The sequence below is a fragment of the Vombatus ursinus genome, unplaced genomic scaffold (assembly GCF_900497805.2).
Source record: "Vombatus ursinus unplaced genomic scaffold, bare-nosed wombat genome assembly UNPS02012147.1, whole genome shotgun sequence".
NCBI classification, from domain to species: Eukaryota; Metazoa; Chordata; class Mammalia; order Diprotodontia; family Vombatidae; genus Vombatus; species Vombatus ursinus.
In genome coordinates this window covers 427,573-449,728 of record NW_020951925.1, presented here as the reverse complement: position 1 = coordinate 449,728, position 22,156 = coordinate 427,573, and the positions used below count along the sequence as shown (strand labels likewise).

The 22,156-nt window shown below is 48.9% G+C and overlaps 1 protein-coding gene across 2 annotated transcripts in view; it reads right to left on the bottom strand.

The window, feature by feature from the left end:
• ADARB1 (adenosine deaminase RNA specific B1) overlaps nucleotides 1-11,441 on the bottom strand; it is a 124,247-nt gene extending 112,806 nt beyond the window's left edge. For both annotated transcript variants that reach the window (XM_027857432.1, XM_027857430.1), the window contains exons 1-2: nucleotides 11,394-11,441; nucleotides 3,864-3,995 (exon numbers count right to left, since the gene is read on the bottom strand). The gene's annotated coding sequence lies outside the window, so the exon portion shown is untranslated. The remainder of the gene's footprint in view (nucleotides 1-3,863; nucleotides 3,996-11,393) is intronic.
• Between the last annotated feature and the right edge of the window lie 10,715 nt (nucleotides 11,442-22,156).

Here is a 22,156-nt window from a genome sequence, read left to right as displayed (position 1 = left end):
AGAAAAAGAGGGAGGGAGAGACACAGAGAGAGAAGGGGAGTGAGAGGGAGGGAGAAAGGAAGAGAGAAAGAGAGAGAGAGGAGAGAGAGAGAGACAGAGGGAGAAGGGGAGAGAGGGAAGGAGAGAAGGGGAAGAGGGGGGAGAGGAGGGGAGGGGGAGGAAAGGAGAAAAAGAGGGAGGGAGAGAGGGGCAGGTGCCTAAGGCAGGCTTGGGGAGCCCCACAGGAAGCAATGAGGACTAGAAGCCTGCAAAGGAAGCCGAGAAAGCCCCAGGGAGGAAGAAGAACCTGAACCAGAACCCGGTGTCTCCAGAGCCCCCCGGGGGTGGGGGGAGGCCACCAACAGAGTGAGCCGCTGAGGCCTCAGGTGGTCCACAAGCATCCCCCAAGCACCTGGCCGAGCCAGGCTGACTGTGCTGGGGGATCTACACACAGGACAATGGAACAACAGTCCATGCCTCTCAGAAAGAGGGAGGGAAGGAGAAAGGAAGGAAGGAAATAAGCATTTATTATGCACCTACTGTGTGTCAGGCACTATACCAAGTGCTTTACAAATAGAGTCTCATTGCATCTGCACGACAACCCTGGAAGGCAAGCGCTATTATGATCTCCCTTTTACAGTTAAGGAAACTGAGGCATTCGGGGTTAAGTAACTTGCTCTGAGTCACACAGCTAGTGGCCAAGACTGGATTTGAACTCAGGTCTTCCTGACTCCAGGCCCAGAGCTGTCTCCAGTGCACCAGCAGTGGCTTCTGGGCCAGAGAAGCCAATGTAGAGTCTACGCATGGTAACTCCAAAGGCCTTTCCGAGGGTGGGGTAGCGATCTGGAAAGGTCAGATGGAGGAGAGGCCTTTGAAGAGGCAAAAGGAGTTTAGGCACAGGAGGAAACAGAAGGCCGTATTCGATCCTCAGAGATGACAGAGACCTCGGAGCTTGTGGAACACGGGCTGCTGCAGTCAGAGCCACACTCTACAATGGTTGGTTGGGCACCGGTGGACACTCGAGGCAGGAGCACCTATGAGGTGCCCCAGGGAAAAAGAAGCGAGGGCCTGGATGGGGCAGAAGGGGCGCGACAGGAGCCCTGTGGAGGGAGGGAGGACAAGGCTGGGGAGCGAGGCAGCGGGAAAAGTCAAGGACGTTCATGGCAAACCTCAGGACTACAAGAATGGCCACACACCTGACTGGGCAGAGACAAATTCAAGAGGTCTGACATCCAGGAGAAATGTCCAATGGTCGGCTGTGATGGAGGATGGAGCCCAGGGGAAAGAGTAGGGCTGGATGGTTATAAAACCATAGGTTTGAGAGATGATGAGAGACCAAGACGGAGACAGAGACCACCAGGCTTGGGTGGCTAGGCCTAGAATCTCCTCTTCTCTGGCTGCTCACTCACTCTGTCTCTGTCTCTCTCTATTCTTCCCTCCCCTTTCTTCCTTCTCCTCCCTCTCCCTCCCCTCTCTCTTTCCCTCCTTCCTTTCCTCTCTCTGTCTCTCTCTCTGTCTCTAGGTTTCTGTGTGTGTGTCTCTGTGTGTGTCTCTCTCTCTCCTCCTTCCCTCTCTGTCTCTCTCATTCTCTCTATTTCTCTCCTTCCCTCCCCTCTCCTCTACTCTCCCTCTCTCTCTCTCTTTCCCTCCCTCCCTCTCTCTGTCTCTCTTATCACCTCAGCTCCTGTGGGGTCAAGTAGCAAAAATAACCCAATTTCACTTGGTTTTTCAAGCCTTTTTGAATTACAAAGCAAAGCCCATCATTTAAGCTTCTGTGTTTTTTTTTTTGGCCTCGGGTGCCAGCTGTCGCTCCTACTGGGGTCTCAGCCTCGCAGCCCAGGCTACATTTTTCCTAAAAGCCACCCCAAGATTTGACGGTTTGAGGAGCTGAGGCTGAAGGCTCAGGCTGTTGACGGAGCTTCCAGTCACTGGGTGTGAGAACAGGCCCCAAGCAGTCAGCACCCTCTGGCTCGGCAGCAGATCCAATGGTGGGCAAGTCCCTGTGCCCACCTGGCCCAGCCCAGGGATGGGTCCTGGCTGAGCAGCCTGTCCATGCTATGGGTCGGTAAATCTCTTTTTTGTTAGGTGTGAGGCAGACTCCTAGGGCTGTATCCCAAAGAGACGATAAAAAAGGGAAAAGGACCCACACGTACAAAAATATTTACAGCAGCTCTTTGTGTGGTGGCCCAGAACTGGAAATGGAGGGATGCCCATCCACTGGGGAATGGCTGAACAAGGTGTGGTATACGATGGTGATGAATACTACCATTCCATAAGAAAAGATGAGCAGGCAGAGTTCAGAAAAACCTGGAAAGATTTGTGTGGACTGATGCCGAGTGAAGTGAGAAGAACCAGGAGAACACTGTACGCGGTAAGAGTAACATTGTATGATGACCACCTCTGATAGACTTAGCTCTTCTCAGCAATGCAACGATCCAAGACAATTCCAAACGCCTCCTGATGGAAAATGCTGTCCACATCCAGAGAAAGAACTAGGGAGTGTGAATGCAGGTGGAAGCAGACCATTTGCTCTTTGGTGTCGGTTTGCTTTTTCTTTCTTGTGGTTTTTCCCTTTTGTTCTGATTCTTCTTTCACAACATGGCTAATGTGGAAATATGTTTAACATGATCGTACATGTATAGCCGATATCAGATTGCTTGCTGTCTCATGGGGGGAGGAGGGAAGGAGAAAATTTTGGAACTCAAAATCTTACAAAAATGAATGCTGAAAACTATCTTTATGTGTAATCGGAAAAAAATAAAATACTATTAAATGAAAATAAAAGTGTGAGGCAGTCCCTGTTAGTGACTCAAGCCAGGACTAGGCTTCCCTGGGATCTCCCCAGTGAGATCAGCTCCCAGGGAAGAAGGCCACCCCACTAATACGAGCAGCAGCTCCTTCCTGATGGCTTAGTGTAGGACGCCCAGGCCCCACAGCTGAGGCTGGGTCATTCAAAGCATCATTCCCGATTAGTTCACTTGACCCCCAGGGCACACACAGAGATTGTTTCAAAGAACTGATGAGGCTCAGTGCCTCCCCGAGGCTGTAGGACGGTGTAAGGAGAGGGTCAGGCCCACTCAGAGCTTGGCTGATCGTCTCCTGGCAAAGGGAAGGCCAGTGAACCTGACAGAAAGATGGCATTTTCCTCCGACGAAGGATCGAGTGGAGTGCCCGATCTGCTGACCTTTGCCGTGACATCCAAGAGTCTAGCAGGGGCCAACTATGCCTACTCCAATGATAACCTTGCTTTCTCTGTGCTTCCTGCTAAAGTCCAGTTTTAACAGAGAGTGAGAAAGTGGGACTCCTGAACAGAGAAGAGAAGCCAGGCCATCCTGTGACTGCGCCTCCAAAAAGCTGCTTGCGTTATAGCTCTACACACGTTAAAATCTGGGGACAGAAACTCTCCAAACTGCTTCCTGAGGTTCCAGACAACAAGCTTCCACAGGCTTTGAACCCAGCTCTGTAAAACTAGCCAGCACTTCCGGATTGGCTGATGTTAGGGAATATGGACATTCACCAGCCAAAGTTCAGGTAGACGGGATAGAAAAGGGATTGTCGTGATAACGCACGACTTCCTTTGGAATCTGCAGGCCTCTGGGGGGCCTCGAAGTCAACTGACCTCAGGACTACCTAGAGGAGTGGACGTGTGTCATTTATGAACGAACCTAGAACCGTACAGACGCATTTGGTGAATCACTGATGGTTTGGCACACGACCAAATACATCTGGAGCCCTGGAACCGAATAGTAGGGATTGGCACAGTGGTCTTCCCGGTAGGAGGGTCGAGATTGCGCCTGAACCCGGGCCTCCGGGAACTCTGCCCTGGTTTTAAGCTTCTTAACCTGAACAGAAGCAATTTCACTGTTTTTTTTAAATAGGCTTACCTTGAAGATTGCTTTTCCCCGTTATGAGGTGATGGCCGGAAGGGAGGACTCAGAAGGAAAGATGGGCTGCTCCTTTGGACGGCTTCCTTCGATCAGTCAGTCAGCTCAGAACCAAATGCAGAAAGCTTCACTCTGTTGAACCAAAGAAAAAGACACTGACTTTAATAACTTAATACCCTAAGTTTAACATTGAATCCATTTTCACAACTGCTGATGTCAAGTGCATTTCCTAAGAAGATGGGTCACAGCCAGAGTAGACAATCCACCTTTGGAAGTGGTTCCTGCCACATGGTGGGTGTGGACCCATAACCAGCATCCCAAAGTCCCAATCTTCTAGGCCTTTGCCTTCCAAACCCAAACTGTAAATAAACACTGGCCAGCCCAACAGGGAAGGGCATCTACACAAGGAGGGAGTACCAATGTTGCCTGCCTCCCCTCTGCCTCTGCTGGCCATTGTGACATTCCCCCACTGGCTGCCATGGGTCCGGCGCCAGCCCCACGCTTCTGGCTGCACAGCCACATCTCTGCTGCTGACGATCCCAGAGACACCCCCAGATCCAATCGGTCCAACATTGAGCTCATTCTCTTTGCCTTTGTCCCTGCCCACCTCCCAATGTCGCCCGTGTTCCTGCTCAGGGCACCACCTTCATACCAGGTGCCCAGGGTTCACTCACAGCCTCTGTTCCTCCTGGACAACTGGCTGCCAGCTCTGGCTCACCTGGTTCCAGGCCCTTCACAACCTGGCTCCATCCTTTCCAGATTGATCTCCCATTCTTCCCACTCCCTTGCACCTGAGTCTCTTTCAAAGCCCAGCTCAGGTGACCCTGCTCTCCCTCAGAGGGCTCTCTTGAGTCAGTCTCTTGCTCTTTATGTTGACGACATCTTGTCTTTGCTTCTCTGGGTACAAACCATCCCCTGCCCCACCCCTAAGACTAGGCACTCCCCAAGAACAGCTCCCTTCTATCTCCCCATGGCCTGGCAGAGGAAGCACTAAGTAGGGTTACTGATATATAACCACTGGAGTTCCTGCAGGGGGGAGGTTTCTCCAACAAGGTGCCCCCAGACAAGAGACATGACTCTGTGGTTGGGGCGCCCCTCAAGCTCCAAGCCCCTCCCCTAGCCTCCATAGGCCCCACCCCAAACAGGGGGAGGTGACCTTTCATAAGATGCCAGTGCTAGTCACCCAACATAAAAAGATACTAAGACTGGTGGTCAATTATCTAAGAAAAGGAAAAATCCTGGATGGGCCTTACAGAAAACAAAGGGAGGGGGGTGGGGGTGGGGCAGGGAGCAGGGCCCACCTGGAGAAGGGTGAGGTCCCACAGGAGAGCATGAGGGGTGAAGGCAAAGGAAGCTTCCCCCGGGACCTAAATGAGGACCACTGGACAGTGGCCCTGGACAGCCTTCTGACTAATGGAACCCCTGTTGGAGGCGCCCGGCACAGTGAGGGAGGCCGGCCTCCAGGTCCAGTGGAAGCTGTAGGGATCATTGGCATATCACTAACATGAATGGATTCACTACTAGCATAAATTGTGAGGAAGGCAAACTTCATGGTCTAAGGTGGCACCATGGTGCACAGAGTGCAGGACCTAGAGTCAGGCAGATTCATCTTCTTGAGTTCAAATCTGGCCTCAGACACTTACTAACTGGGTGACCCTGGGCAAGGCCCTTCACCCTGTTCGCCTCGGTATATTCTTCAGTAAAATGAGCTGGAGAAGGAAATGCCAAACCACTCCAGTATCTGCCAAGAAAACCCCAAATGGGGTCATAAAGAGTCAGACACAACTGAGAACAACTCAATAGAACAAGTGTTCTTTTGTTTGTTAGAACCTCTGTATCACTCATTTGAACCAGGCGCTCTTGGAACTTAGGCTCACTCGGCACTACAAGCTGATCAGGGCTGCCCCAGCCACCCCAAGACTCAGCTCTTCTTCCTTATCACTGCCTCTCAGTGCTCCCTGCCCCTAAGGGCCGTGGGAGACAGAAGCGCACATGGCCAGGCTCACCCGCTTCCAGCCCAGAGCAAACGAGCAATGCCAGCATTTCCTCAAAGATAATCATGAAGTGTGGGATGCACAGACTCCTGGGAGTGAGACCAGAGCAGGAAGAGGAAGCGTGTGCTCTCTGGGCTGCCCAGCACGAGGCACAGCAAAGCAAACATGATTCTAGCTCAGGGACCCCTTTGGCACCCAGGGATTGGGGAGTCCAGGGATCCCTTCTCAGAATCCTGCTTTTATATGCATCAAATAACGTGCACAGGATTACAAAGGAAGCCAATTCTATTGACATATATAAAACATATTTTAAAAAAGCTTAAAACCGGCCATGAGCCCCAAGTAAGACGCCCCGTAGGATCACCTTGATGCTGAGAACTGGAGGCACTTCCTCCATCCCTTTTAATGGACGTCCAGCTATGAAGGGCAGCCTGGCAAAGACACAAGGGGCCAGACCTGGAGTCAAGAAGACCAGGGCGACGGGTCCAATGGGATCCAAGAAGTGGGAGTGGGGGAGGGAATCGGTCTGAGATGCTGAGGCAGCATCCATCAGCACCAGAGAAAGCAGAGAGCCAGGCAAAATTGCAGCATTTTCCTGGAAACTGGCTGGAAAGGCTAGTCAAGCTTACATGTTTATCACAGCAAAAAGATTCTATAATCTCTTAAAGAGTCTGCTCAGACACCATCCTCTTACTACATAAAAGACAATTGTCTCTTACATAAGAAAATTCTGGAAAAAAGCAGTTGCTTCCATTTCACAATGTAGAAGTCAACGGCCCAGATAAATGGCCAAGTACCCAGAAAACTGACCATGAAAGGCCGAGCTGCGTTTTTCTGGATGCTTGCTTCTGGTCCTCCCGTGCCTAGAGGGCACGCGGGAGAAGACAGGACAAGAGAGGAGCTGGAAAGGGCCAATGGAAGAGGAAGCCCTGGGCCATTCACTCTGCATCCTGAGAGACAGAACTGCCGGCCTGCTTTTCAAGGATGCAGTGGTCAGCACACAATGAGTGATCTCTGAGGGTGCTCTCTTCTTAAAACCGGTGCTGTCTTGACAAAATGTAAAATCAATTTCCTGGGATATGAATGTTGTATATTTTCGAAATAGAAGGTATTTTCAGATCCCTGTCTAATAAGCATGAGCAAGCCTTGATGATCTGACAAATTCTGCTTCCAATGGCCTGTGCTTGAAACGCCCTTGAGCCTCCAGCTATCTGGCTGTGGAGGGCCAGGATTACTTCGATGACTGCTTACAGAAACCTGCCTAATGGTTAAAACGGGTGGGAGAACAGGGCAATAAACTAGACCAAGAATTGTACATGTGAAAAACCCCGTTCACCACAAGACCTAGAAGGTAAGAACACCCTTCCCTCCACACACCCTGCACAGACCCGGAAGCCGTGGATGAGGAACCCCTGGAGGATGCGTGAACCACTATCCAAGGAAGAATCCCAAACTACTGACAACTACAGGAGAAATGGTTTCAAATCCCCAAAGAAAAGAAATGAAAAAAAAAAACAACCTTAAGGTCCCCAAAGGACTCCTGGGCCTCCCTCTGTGCCCTGCCACAGCACCCTGAAGGCCAGAGGCCTTTCCATCTGCCCTGCTGCAGACCTTCTTCTGTGCATTACCAGAAAGAGAGCGAGCTCCCTGAAGGCAGGGACTCCCCTGCCTTCCTACGGGCACCCCGCAATGCTTCGCACAGGGTTTGGCACACAACAAGGACTTCCTAAATGCCCTGTCATTCCATTTCCACCCAGCAAATTGGCAAAGATGACAAAAGACAGGGCTGGAAAGGCTGGACAGACTGTGGAAAGAAGGATGCACTGATACATTGTTGGTAAACCTGTGAAGAGAGCCAGCCACTTGAAAAAGCAGCTTGGGATGATGCTATGAAAATGACAGAAACATCCATGCTCCTTGACCCAGAGAGGCCACTACTGAGCAGACAGCCCAAGCAGGTCAGAGACAGAGAGAAAGGCCTAGGGACACCAAAATCCTTATAGCAGCCTTTTGGAAAGAGAAGATGCCCGTGGATAGGGGAGTCACTGAATGCCCTGTGAGGAAATATTACTATAATAAATGAAAAATATTTGCTTCAGTAAATATATTTAACACACACATACATATATGTAAACATAAATATATATGTGATATAAATACATACATATATAAATTTATATATTGATTTTGTATATATGTATTAATTTTTACATTGTTCAATCATTTCAGTTGTGTCTGATTCTTTGTGGGTTTTGGGGGTTCTCTTGGCAAAGATACTAGAGTAGTTTGCCATTTCCTTTTCCAGCTCATTTTACAAACAAGGAAACTGAGGCAAACAGGGCTAAAGTGGCTTGCTCAGGGTCACACAGCTGGTAAGTGTCTGAGGCCAGATTCGAACTGAGGCAGATGTCTTAGAGCCACTGGATAGAGCAATGGGCCTGGAATCAAGAAGACCTGAGTTCAAATCTAGCCTCAGATACTTCCTAGCTGTGTGACCATGGGCAAGTCACTTAACCTCTGATTGTCTGAGAAAGGAAATGGCAAACCACTCCAGTATCTCTGCTAAGAAAACCCCAAATTGGGTCATGAAGGGTTGGACATGACTGAAACAACTGAGCAACAACAAAAAAGAAGAGTCTTCCTGACTCCAGGCCCAGCACTCAATCCGCTGTGCCACTTAGCTGCCCATATTAATTTTAAAATATGCATATCAATAATTTTATATTTATATGTATATGTTATATTTATATGTATATTATATATGTATATATACACAATATAGATATAGATAACTTTCCTTAAAATGAAAGTTCTGGGAAGAACTAACCAATCAGATGAAGGGGCCACAAGGGCAGAGAGAACTTCCAAGGGCAAAATGACCTTCCAAGGTGAGGAAGGCGCTGGCACTTGGTGGAAAAAGTCCTGAGAGCCAGGGGTGGAGGGCAAACTGAATACTTCTCCTCAGGTATGATTATGTGTAAAGTCAAATATACTAATACTTTGTTAGTGAAGCTGTGAATTAGTTTAACTAATCTTCCAGAAAGCAGTTTGGAATTATGCAAATCAAGTGGCTAAGTCCAAATCATTTGACCTAGAGATTCCACAACCAGGCCACTCCCTCAAGGAGGTCACTGACCAAAAGTAAGGCTCTACACAGACCAAAACATATATTACGTCTAATCACATCATAACTTACAGTTGACTCTCAAAGAACCCTAATCCCTCTTTCCCAACTTCAGCATGACCCCAAAAGGACTATTTACTCACATAGAAATTAAATGTATTTACTGAAACAAATAGAAAGAAGAAAAATAAAGTAGCTGAGGGTTTTTTAAGATACCTCAAAAAGTCGCAGGGCAGCTAGGTGGCATAATGAATAGAGCATTGGACCTAGAGTCAGGAAGACTTGAGTTCAAATCCAGCCTCAGACACTTACTAGCTATGTAAGCTATCCTCTTACTTTCCCTTCTCTATGGCAGAGTGTAATATCCTCCTCCCAGTCCCTCAGGCTCCCAACCTAATCCTGGACTTCTCACTCTCTCTCACCCTGTCCATCTCCAACATGGTGAAAAGGTCTGTTGATGCAACCTCTACAGCTTTTCTTGTTAATTTTTCCTCTCATCCACTTTTGTCAGTTTCACCTCTTCAGCATTTCTGCATCTTTTGTCAGTTTCACCTCTGAAGCATATCTTGTAGATTTCACTTCTGTAGATTTCACCTCTGCAGCATCTCTTGTCAGTTTCACCTCTGCAGCATCTCTTGCTGATTGCACCTCTGAGCATGTCTCCAATACCCCCTTCTCTGCTCTGACTCTGGAGCAGGCCCTCATCTCCTCACACTTGGACTATGGCAATAGCTGCTGGACCATCTCCCTAACTCAAGTCTCTCCCCCTTCAACTCATCTTCCATTCAGCCACCAACATGATTTTCCTAAAACATAACTGTCGCCATGTCACCCCCACACCACACCACCCTACCCCAACATTCAGTAAGCTCCAGTGGCTCCCTATTGCCTTCAGGATCAAAGACAAAATGTTCTGTTTGGCATCCAAAGCCCTTTATCACCCAGCCCTCTCCTCTCTTTCCAGTCTTCTTATACCTGGCTCCTGGCTGACCCATGAACAAGAACCTCCATCTCTCAGCTTCAGGTACTTTCCCTGACTGTCCCCCAAGCCTGGAAAGCCCTCCCTCCTCCATTCCAACTACTGACCTCTCTGGTTTCCATTTAAGTCTCAACTATAATCCTACTTCCTACAGAAATCCTTCTCCAACTTCTCTTAATTCCAGTGACTTCCTTCTGTTAATTATTTCCTATTTATCCTGTATAGAGCTTGCTTTGTATATATTTGTTTGCTTGTTGTGTCCCCCATTGTAGTGTGAGCATCTTGAGGGCAGGTTCTGTCTTTTTTCTCTTTTTTGTATCCCTGATGCTTAGCAGGGTGCCTGGAACGTAGTAGGTGCTTAATAAATGTTATTGACTAATTGAAATCCCTACCCAATCAGAATCTACAAAAACACCCTGAGCTGATGATTAGATGGTGAGGCCAGTCACTGCTACAGGAACTCAAAGCACAGATTACATCAGTCTGATGTGAATAAAGATGGTCAGGGAATATGCTGTAGAAATAAAGAAAGTGCTGCCTTCCTATTCATGAGCAACGAGATTTTCTCCAGGAAAACAACCAGAGTCCTCTAGGATGCTCCAATTCCCTCAGGCTGCCTCTGTCATTATTCTGGGGCTCCCCCCAGGACCATCAATCATCCCCACTCCCTGCAGGCAGCTCTTTCCAAGGTAGAGATGGGGTTGAATTAGTGCTGATCCAGGAACTTGGTGCTGGTGCCAGCAAAGTGCTTGCCAGCTGAGGACTGAACAAAGCCTGGAGGTTGGCTGGTTTTCCCTCCTTTATGTCTTTCTTTTGAAAACAGAGCTTGGGGGGGAGGACATCTCAAGCTCTGTGAGGGTCCTGGTTGGCTGACTTCTGCTTAAGGTTCCAGACCCAGAGCAGCAGTTGCCAAACTAACTTGCTCATGGGAAACTTTGGGGGCTCGAAATGTGATGACAAACCCCAACAAATGCTGGGTAGGGGAGAGAGGCTGAGGCCTGAAGGCCTTGAGGTTAAAGACTGAGCCCAGAAGACCACTGGAGTGAGTGGAGACCCCTTTTCAGGCATGGTTGAGACTGGGAGATCACTGAGTTTCCTTCCAATTCTGTGATTCAGAAATTTCAGTGACTTGGAAGAAATTAAGCCAATTTCCAGGCTGAAAATTTGCCAAACAGTGAGTATTTCTGATATACATGTACATAATTCCATATTTAACATTCTGGAAGTGAAACATAGCCCCAGCCTCAGAAGGCTCTCCCAGAAGCCCTGCTCCCACAGTAGTGACGTCAGAATGCCAAACACCTGAGCTGGGGGTGGGGGCCAATTATCACCAACCAGCAAACACAAACACACATTTATTGGCAAATGAGCTCTCAGGATTTGAAATTCCCGTCCAACAAGTGTGATCAGTTAGCAGTCAAATAACCGTTCACCTCATTCACAAGCAAATCTCTGTGGGTATCACTGCTGGTAAGGCTCTGCTTCAGGACCTGGTCACTGTCCATGGGCCACTTCACTCCAGGGCCACCTTGAGGGTTTGGGGTTTTTCTTCCCTCTGCTTCCTCCCCAGATAAGGTTATTCTGAAGGCCTGGGTGAGAATCAAACAGTTACTTAGTAACTCGGTGATTCTGTGCTGGGAATTGTGGCTGTTTGGAAACAAAAGGGCAAATAAGAGAAGTGTCTGTGAAGAAAAGTACTGGGAAAGGTGATTATTCATACGTGTGTGTTATATATGTACCTATGTACACATATACCTATACACACATATATAAATATATATAATTGTTTATTTTTATTGATGGCTGCTAAATTTAGAAGGAAAAGGGGAAGGGAAAGGGAAAACACAACGCAATATTTTCCACTCTGTTCATCATATACTTCCTGTCTTATTCGATAAATAAACACACGTAAAACAAAGTCGCAGCTTGGTGAAGGGGCTAGAAAGATGGACTTGTAGTCAGGAAGACTTGAATCTGATCCTGCCTTTACATTTACTTGCTGTATGACTGTCATCTCTCTATGCCTCAGTTTCCTCATCTGTAAAATGGGGCTAATAAGAGTGCCTGCCTCACAGGGTTGTTGTGAGACTCCAATGAGATCATGAACCTAAAGAGCTTCTCAAGCCTTAAGTCACTAAAGACATGAAAGCAAGTTTCATCAGGGCCCTTGCTCTTTGCAGACACATAAAATGGGGATATGTATTAAATGACCATTTAAATGAAAGACAAAAGAGGAAAGGACAGCTCAAGAACACAGCAGGGCGACGCCTTAGGGAGAGGGGACCGACCAGAATGTTACCCATGGTCATCCCTCACATGGCCCCAAAGCCTTTAGGTAGTCGTGGCTGCAAAGAGCAGAGGCTCTGAGCTGGAAGGGACAGAAGGAGGAAAGAACAGAGGGGAGGAAGGAGACGGAGAGAGGGAGGGAAGGAAGGACAACCTACCAAAGAAGTGGTCAGTCGGTCTTTGCTTGAAGACCTCCAAGGAGGGAGAGCCATTGTCTCTCAAGACTGGCCCTCTCATGCTGGAAGAGTTCTCCTGGTGGGGAAGGTATTCCTGACCCCAGGCCCAAATCGACCTTTTGTACCTTCCCTCATTTCTCCAGGTTCTGCCTTGGGGCCAAAGAGGTCATTCCATACAACCACCCTTCAAATACCTAAAGAAAGTTCTCTGGCTCCATCTTCCCCAGATCCTTCTTGTCTCTAGACCAAACATTTCTAGTTCCTTCAAGTAAGCTTCACGGCTCTATGGACTCCAAACTTTTCCCTCTCCACTCCGCAGACCCCCCACTGCCTTTTCCAAAGGGTAGCCAGGGCTAAACGAAGCACTCCAGATGGGGTCTATGCAGGGCAGACGACGGTGGCCAATCACCTCCTTCCCTTCTAAGGATGCCCCAGATGGGTCCCCATCCAACTTCTGACTCAGGGAGCACTTGCGGGCCCTGACACTCCCCCAAATTCACATCCAAAACCTGTCTTGGAGAGCAGGGAGGGCGAGCGTTGCCTTGCCGGGGGCTTCGTGGTCTTCCCTCCAACAGCTGATTCTGAAATGGCCCCTGAATCAGTGAGCAGCTGCTGGCAGCCATCACATCAGCCCAGCTCCTTCTGGGGACGCATGTCTAACGCTGTCGAACTGTCTTCTGGAAGGAGAGTTACAAGGAGACCCAGACTCAGAACCGACGTAGAAAGGGTCTCAGAGGCCAGGCGTGCAGCCCACACCTGAGCAAAAGTCCTTCCTAGGCCCGCCAAGTTTGGCCCCCTGGTTCCTCCCACCTTTGGCAGGCGGCTCTCCTGCAGGCAGTCTGATCTCCCAGGGAGCATTGAGGACCACTGTGTCCATGCACCTTGGCCTAAATCATCTTAGAAGAGCTAGGAAGAAGACCTGTTTCTCAGTTCTAGTTTTCTACCACCTGAGCTATGTGACTTTGAGACAATTCCTTCTCCTCTCTGGACCTGTTGGCTTTCTAGGCAGGAGACTTTGGAGGTGTCTATAAGCCCTTAGCCTCTTCCATTTCAAGGGATCTGTGATCTCACAACTATATCGAAGAGCAGATGGCGCAGAGAAATGGTTGCTATGGAAACGACTGAAGGTAAATGGTATCTTTCTTTAGCCTCAGCTGAGCTACTGTAGCTCAAACAAAAACATAGCCAGGTCCTGGAAGGGCTTTTCATGGAAGAAGTGTGAGCTCGTCAGAGGGCATTCCCACCACCCCTGCTTCCAAGGAAGTCCAAAAGTCTTCCCACTGACCGGGGCCATACCTGGGACTGTATCATTCGTGGGCTCCACCAGCCTCAGCAGGTTGAGACTCTGTGGGGATAAGAGAAGCCCCCACCAGTGAGTGAAAGAGGGAAGGGCAGGTTCACCCCCATCTCCCTGAGCACATCCACGTGAAAGAAATGGCAGATACCCCCTCCGCTCTTTATCCTGGTTCTCTTTTTTTAGGCCAGCACAGAGAGTTTAATTCAAGTAAGTTAAATGTGTGTATGGCCAGATTCTTTTGCAAGTCACCTGCCAAACCAGTCCATAGACCCCTAACGTGTCCTGCCCCAAGGGCATTACTATGTCTCATGTACCTCGCTGTATATCACACACGCAGCACAGTGGATAAACTGCCAGACCTAGAGGCAGGAAGCTTCCTCTTCCTGAGTTCAAATTAGGCCTCAGACACTTATTGGCTGGACGACCCTGGGCAAGTCACTTCACCCTGTTTGCCTCAGTTGCTTCATCTGTAAAATGAACTGGAGAAGGAAATGGCAAAGCACTCCAGTATCTTTTCCAAGAAAACCTCCTATGGGGTCATGAAGAGTCAGACACAACTCAACAACTGAATAATAATAACAACCGCCATATTATATATAACACAGAATTCAATTAAAAGGGTTTTCATAGGTGAGACCCATATACACTGTTACTAATAAACCTCAAAATACTCAGCCAAAGGCAAAATAATTAAGCCACCAAGAAGTCAAATAAAAGGGCAATGTGGTCTTATAAACTAATGGGAGCATAATCAATTAATGTTGGTTATAATACAATTAAATATGCAAAACAACTGCCTTTGTAATCAGTGTCACCTCTAACGAACTCGGAACCTGAAAGGGATCGTGAAATGAAGGGACAAAAATCACTTAGAGGACGGTCAGGGAAGGCCAATGGAGCTCCCGAAGCTTTTAGCATGGCAGGGATGAGGACTGAAAGTTGAAGCCAGGCTCCCAATCCTGACCCTGACCACCCACTCTCTCTGGCTGAGGGTGGGGAGTAGGCAGAGCCCCAAAGCACAGGATCTCTGCATCTCGGGAGCACTCCCTATGTGACAGGCAAGGAGCGAACAAGCGAGAACCATGGATTGTTCTCATTCCAAATTTGGGCCCGTGACAAATCAACACAAAGGGCCGAGCCAGGAGGGAGGCCAAGGGAGGAGAGCTGACGTCCCTGAAAGGTTGGGGCATGAGATGCGTACGTGGGTCCAGATCGTCCCAGACCCCCCAATGCTGAAGGACTCATCGGCTCGTTAGAATGACTGCAGACACACAAGAGGAGCGAGCAGGGCTCCTGGCGCTTCAGGGGCTTTCAGTGACAATAACGAGCCCATTTATAATGCGCAAGCCACTGCACTTCCCCACTTAAACTGACAGTCCCATTATAATTTAATTATCTGGACATTAGAATTCTGCTGTACTAAAAAATGTAGTCATCTTCTCTCTTAAGGAAAATGAAGAGCTCCACTAATGTTCGGACAGACCACGTCGAAGCCAAGGAAACACAGAGACCACATCTATGTGTCACGGACCGTGGAGGGTCCCAATGCACTCTAGTAACCCGCCTGGGGCCATGCCTGGCAGTCTGCAAGGCCCCCACACTTATCTCCTTTGGAGATGCTTGACAGTTACCCAGACAGTTACCCGACAGGCAGGTGCTGCCACTGCGGCCGACACCACCCCTGTCCCCATCCCACCCCCGGCATGTTGGTCTTCATGCCCAGAAGGAAGGGCAGCTTGGCCAGCAGCTGGACCACCCCCTAGAGGAGGAAAGCCTTGCCACCTCACTGATCTTCTGATGGCCAGCTTCGAGATCCCTGCCCTGGAGCGGCTTTGGGGGCCTCCAGACACATTCCTCCACCAGACGATTTGGAAGTGCCCTCTGTGACTCTGTCTTCCTCCTCCATGAGCTCATCTGATGAAAACTCTGGCACAGCAAAACGTGAACACTGTGGACCTTTATTTAGGTCACCATGTCTGATGCAGCTGAACCTCAGATAGAACCCTGATTGGCCCAGTGCGGGGAGGGCTGGAGCTCTACTGCTTATGGTTGACAAGTCAATAAACATTTATTAAGCGCCTGCTGTGTGCCAGGCGCTGTGCTAAACCCTGGGGCTACAAAGAGGCAAGAGACAGGCCCTGTCCTCAAGGAGCTCATAGTTTAACGGGAGAGACAACATGCAAACAAATCTATACAAAGCAAGTTCCAGACAGGATAAACAGGAGATAATGACCAGAACTAAAAGGGGCTGTGGAAGTCTTCCTGTGGAAGGTGAGCTTTCAGCTGGGACTTAAAGGAAGCCAGGGAGCTCAGTAGTCAGAGTGGAGGAGAGAGACCATCCCAGGCCTGGGGTGGCCAGAGGGAACGCCCAGAGCCGAGAGATGGACACAGCAGGGAGGCCGGGGTCACTCAATCGAAGAGAATGCGTCAGGAACAGAATGGGGGAAGGGAGCAGGGCTACGAAGGGCTGCCAAGCAGAGCATTTTGTATTTGCTCCTGGAGGCAGTGGAGGGCAAGGGGTGCCACGGTCAGACCTGCACTTTCGGAAAATCACATTAGTGGCTGAACGGATGATAGAAGAGAGAGGGGAGAGGGCTCCGTCCAGTGCCCGGCACAACGCAGAAGCTTGACTTGAGGCTGGCTTTTGCCATAGAACAAGTCCCTAAAATCTGGGCCTCGGTTTCCTCATTGGCATCAAGGCACCGATGCCCCTTTGGTACCTCCCAGGGCAAGGTGCTATGCTAAGTTTCTTGTAATAAAATTTCAAATCCGATTAATAATGGAAGTCAAAGGCATCGTGGGTGGGGCTGATCTCAGACCCTCGTACACCACCGGGAAAGTCACTTAACATCTTTCAGCTTCAGTGCCTTCACCACCAAAATGGGGATAAATAATAGCACCGACCCCAGGGCTGCTGGGAGGATCAGATGGAAAGAAGGCACCTTGGCAACCCTGAAACCACCCGACCACTCCTGGCCATGGCTACAGTTACTATTCTTGTCCACACAGCAATCTTGCCTCTGCAGGCTCGGCATAAGTGAATGAGGACACACTCTCTTAGAGCAGAATTCAATTCAGAAGGCCTCTGGACCCCAGGAGGACGATTCTGTCAGGAAGAAGTGCCCGGGCTCAGGTTCTGTAGCATCACAACAGAAGGGCCGCTGTCACCAGGGTGGATTGTGTTTAAATCAACTAGATCTGAGTCATTCCCAGCCAAGACAGTTTGGCTTAACTCATGGTTTCCAGAAAGCAGCCTTTGTCTTGCTGGGTCACACTCTTCCTGTGCTAAGCACCTAAGAGCAGCAACTTCTTTGGGACCTCCCAGATGAACGTTCTGCCTCAATGGTCATTGCTGGAGGGACAGCTGGAAGGCAGAGGGCTGGTGCTGGCTGGCATTACACACACCCGCAGAAGGCATGGTAGCCTTGGAGCACTGGCCCAATGGCGTGGGCAATGAGCGCTGCAGGAGATCTGAGGACAGAGTCAGCACTGGCAGAAGTGACTGGCAAGGAAGGTGGGCTAGACAGAGGCTGGGTCTTAAAGGAATGGCATGCCAGGCAGAGAGGAGGCCCTGAGCAAATGCACAGAGGCAGGAACAAGCCAGGTGACTTCTGAAAGCAACAAGCACACCAGAGAATGGAGTCAGAGGGCAGGTCTGGAGAGATAACGTGGGCCCAGACTGGAGAGGGCCTCCCATGCCAAGCATGCCAGTTTGGGCTTGTCTCCGCAGGAAGTGAGAAGACAGCACAAGTCAGACAGCACACACGGTCTGGCTGATGGTGATGTGGGCAGCGAGGAACAGGGTTTGACGAAGAAACATCGAGTGCCAAGGAAGCATTGGCAGACTGTGGTCTCTGCCTGGCAATGGGGAGACCTATGAGTGATTAAGAGCCTTGGGAGTGGGAAAACAAAGGGCAAAGCACTGAGCGAAACAAGGCCATTGGAGGGGAATGAGCTTGAAATGCTGGAAAGAGACAGAAGCTTTGGAGAAATTGGGACAGACCAGTGCTTGGCCCTTCTGGTCCATGGGTCCTAATGAGGAGCTGCTCTAAAGCAAGGCTCTGGCCCTGAAGACAGATCTGAAGGAGTCTGCAAACTTGGATGGGAGAAAGGACATCTTTATTGGCATAAACTTCTAAGTGAAATGTAGGATTTCCTCCAATTATCTAAAAACCTGGCTCTGAGCAGGGCCTCCCAGACACCTGACAGGGGTCTAGGACTCAAACAAGGTGAAAAGCTCTAAAGGGAGATAAGATCACAGCTGCTTCTTAGAAAGAAAGACACGAGGTTGGCAAAGGAAGACCTGCTCCGGAGGGGGGGCAGCCAGGACAGAAGCCCTGCCTCAGCCCTTTATAGCTGTGGGATCATGGACCGACTCCTTGCCCTCTGAGGGGCCATTCCCTCATCTCAAGATGGCGACAATGACATTTACATCCCCCTCCTCCTTCGTGGGTTGTAGGGGGAAAGCCCTTTGTTGACCCTAAGCCACCACATGATTATAGGTTATTTTTATTACTTGAAGGAGCAGAAGGAAAGCACAAGGTGGTCAGAAGAGAGAGCAGCCTTCAGGACAAGAGGGAGCTTAAATAAGAGGGAAATGGTGGGATTCAAACACAAATGACAGCTTAGAAGTTTTCATTACACTAGAAATCAAAGTTAGCAAAATGTTCAATTTAAATGCCAAAAGGCCAAGCTGCCAAATCAACAGTGAGGGACAAGATGGCAGGCTAAAGTATGCACGTGATTGAAGGAAAAGGAGGTTTCTGGGGCCATCTGTAGCCTCCTGTGCCCAACACGTATCACCAACACTTTCAGTACCAAGTGATGTCAAAGCAACAAATCATTAAAAACTTGACTACTTATAAACAGGAGACTTCGACCCTATGTTTTTCTAGAAGTTAATACTACAATGAAAATACATTCTGCAATAAGGCTCTGAGGAATTCTAACCTTGCCGAGTAGTCAATAATATTCTATAGAATAAACATTTTCTCTTTTCTAAAAATATGACACCAAGTAACACCTCATTAATTCAGCATCTACAGGGAATGAACCGCTCCAAAGGCTGAACAGGAGGAAGGAATTGTGACAGAGCATCAGCCCATCCATCACATACCATGAGAAGAGAGCTCCAGAAAGAAGGACCTGCACAGTCAGGCCTGGTGGACCTTTTATGGGAAATCTCCACAATTACTTGCCTTTTCAACAGAAAGAGCACCACTTCACCTGAATTTCCTGAGGGAGAGAGGGACCCTCTTCATTGACCTCTCCCGGTCACGGCCACAGAAGATACGAAATTCTCCCTGGCTGACTAAGCTCCAGGGCAGGTCCACTGTCCATGGAGACCATCAGAACTGGGAACATCCTTATTTCTGAAGAAGGACACCTCAAGGTCATAGATTTGGGGCTGAGCTAGGAGACCACCGGTAGCATGGTGGGTAGAACACTGGGCCTGGAGTCAGGAAGACTCATCTTCCTGAGTTTAAATCCCATCTCAGACACTTATTGGCTATGTGACCCTGGGCAATTCACTTCACCCTGTTTGCCTCAGTTTCCTCATATGTAAAAGGAGCTGGATAAAGAAATGGCAAGCCACATTAGTATCTTTACCAAGAAAACCCCAAATAGAGTCATGAAGCATTGGACATGAAACAACAACTACAAAAATAACCAGCTTTGGGGCAGGTGGTGGTGCAGTAAACAGAGCACTGAGCCTGAAGTTAGGAAGACTCATCTTCCTGAGTTCAGATCTGGCCTCAGACACTTACTAGCTGTGTGACCCTGGGCCAGTCACTTAACACTGTTTGGCTCAGCTTCCTCATCTGTAAAACGAGCTGGAAAAGGAAACGGCAAACCACTCCAGTATCTTTGCCAAGAAAACTCCAAATGTTGACATGCAGAGTTGGACACAACTGAGCAAACTAAAGGAAGCCATTGACCGCTAGCAGAAAACAGAGCCAGAGCCATGGTACAGACCAGCCGTTCTAAGGAATAGGGATGCTTGAGATGCTGGCACAGTCGCCTTGCCCTTGCAGGGGCCAGACCAGAAGGATCGAAGGGTCCTATTTAGGGCTAGAAGGGACCCTAGAGGTAAACAGGACACAAGTGGCCAAGGAAAGCTGAGCATGCCCAATCGTCTGGCTTTGGCACTGATGGGGCAGAAAGGACTGGAATAAGGCATTTCATTACCAAAACAACGCTTAGCCTCCAGCCTAGTAGCAGCTTTTACTCCCATCAATACCTGGTACCGGGCACAGTTGGGGGACCTGTACAATACAAAGATACCTGGGCTGGCAAGGAGATAGAAGGGAGCTGCTATGTCCTCTGTGAGGCCTTTTCTGACCCAGGTGACCTCAAGCATTCATGTGCATTCCCTCTTAAAAATGCTCTGCATTATTTGGGGCATACATTGTCTTTATTTATTTGGGCACATGTGGTATCCTGTCCCCTACTCAAATGTAAACCCCTGGTTATTTTTGTCTCTGCCTCCCTAGGCTTAGCACAGGGCCAGGCACACAAAGGTGACAAAAAGGAAAATGTCAAACGTCGGAAGAGCTCTGGGTAAGCAAGCACCTTGATGGCCACAACCATTCTGAAAAGCCATTCAGAACCATTTGCCAAAAGTCCCTTTGGCCCAGAGAATTTGTGACTAGGTCTCTACACCAAAGGGGTCTATGGAGGAAAAAGGACTCGTACACCCAAAAGTATTTATAGCCATTCTTTTTGTGGTGTCGAAGATCTGGAGAGTAAGAGGCTGCTCACCAGTGAGGGAATGGCTGAACAGATCGTGGCAGGTGAATGCTATTGTGCATAAGAAATGATGACAAGGATGGTTTCGGGGAAGCCTGGGAAGATTTGCACAAATGGATGCAGAGTGAAGATAGCAAAACCTTCACACAATGACAATGATATCGTAAAGGCAAACAACTCTGAGAAACCTAAGAATGCTGGTCAATGCAGAAGACCATTGATGACCCAGCTGCCCAGTTCCCTACAGAAGCATGATGTGCTCAGGATGCAGAACGAGACATCTGGCTGGGGTGATGGCCAGGGGAGGGACTACACAAATTTGTAGCAAGAGTTTTGTTTTCTTTTTTTGAATGTGTGTGTTGGGGGGGAAGGAAATTAGGAAGATAAATTTGATTTTTGTTCATTTTTTAAGATAAAATTTAATTTTTAAAAGAAAAGAGATACAATGATGAGGCATGCTAACCCCTCCTGACGGAGAGGTGATGGGCCCAAATTGCAAAATGAGACACAGATTTTAAAAATGGCCAATGTAGGGATTTCCTTTTTTGCTTGACTATGCATAACTGTTACAAGAGTCTTCTTTCTTTTTCAGTTTGCGGAGGGAATAAAGTAGGAGAGGAAGTGGAGCTAGGGATAGTATTCCCTCCCCTAAAAACTGAAAAGAAAAGGAAGACCAGAGGGAATTCCAAACAAACAGGCCGACCTTGAAAGTTACCCGTGGAATGTCTGGTCTACTTACAAAGAAAGGCTAGCTCTATATAATAAGGATTCGTGCACAATCTATTTCTTCTGTTCTCCATTAAACATGGAAATAATCATTTTATCTGGTGGAAAGAAGACTCCCAAATGTTCACCATTCCCCATTCCTGGCATCTTTCTGACCCTCCATTGACATCCTCCTAAACCAGGGTCTTCACGTCCATGTCAAGAGAGAGCAAGGTCTGGCAGCTCCCAGCCGAGCCAAAGGAAGCACCTCCAGGTCCCAGGATCACTCTGGACAAGTTCTGGGAGGCTCATTACCAGCGGTAGCCCCAGACCTCTTAGAAATTCAGGCGGCTGCGGTAAAGTGGAGCAGGGATGAAAGCCTGCCTCGGACCCTCAGCACCTGTGGGATCTTCTTAGAATAAGGTGTCCTCATCGACAGACCCCTGGGGTCATCAGGCCAGGGCTGAGAGCCGGAAGTGACCTCAGAACAGTGCAACCTCTCATTCTGCAGCTCAGGCCCCTCTGACTCTAGATCCGAAGTCCTACAATCTGGAGTCTCCTCAAGGGGCAGCATCCACAGAGTGGGGCCCACAGGGAAGAAACACAGACCTCCTGCAAGGTCACACACGTCCGAACCATCTCTGTCCACAGTGACGATTCTGTGAACTATGGCCTTTGGCTCCTGCCCACTGGAAATATGCACAGAATTTGAATAATGCCACCAACTTCCTGGGGAATTCCTTACAAGCACTAATCAGGACCTAGCTGCATTTCCTTGTTTTCTTGTATGGAGTATAATGTCGGGTAGTCAGAGTTAAATCCCACAGGCCAACTCAACAAGCACGTATTAAGCACCAACGCTTGGCAAAGCGCTGGGATGAGAGGACAAAATGAAACTGTCCCTGTCTTCAGGGACAAGGAAGACAGCAAATACAGGTAAGTGGGAAGCCAAGTAGCAATGGGGTGGCAATCAGGGCAGGCT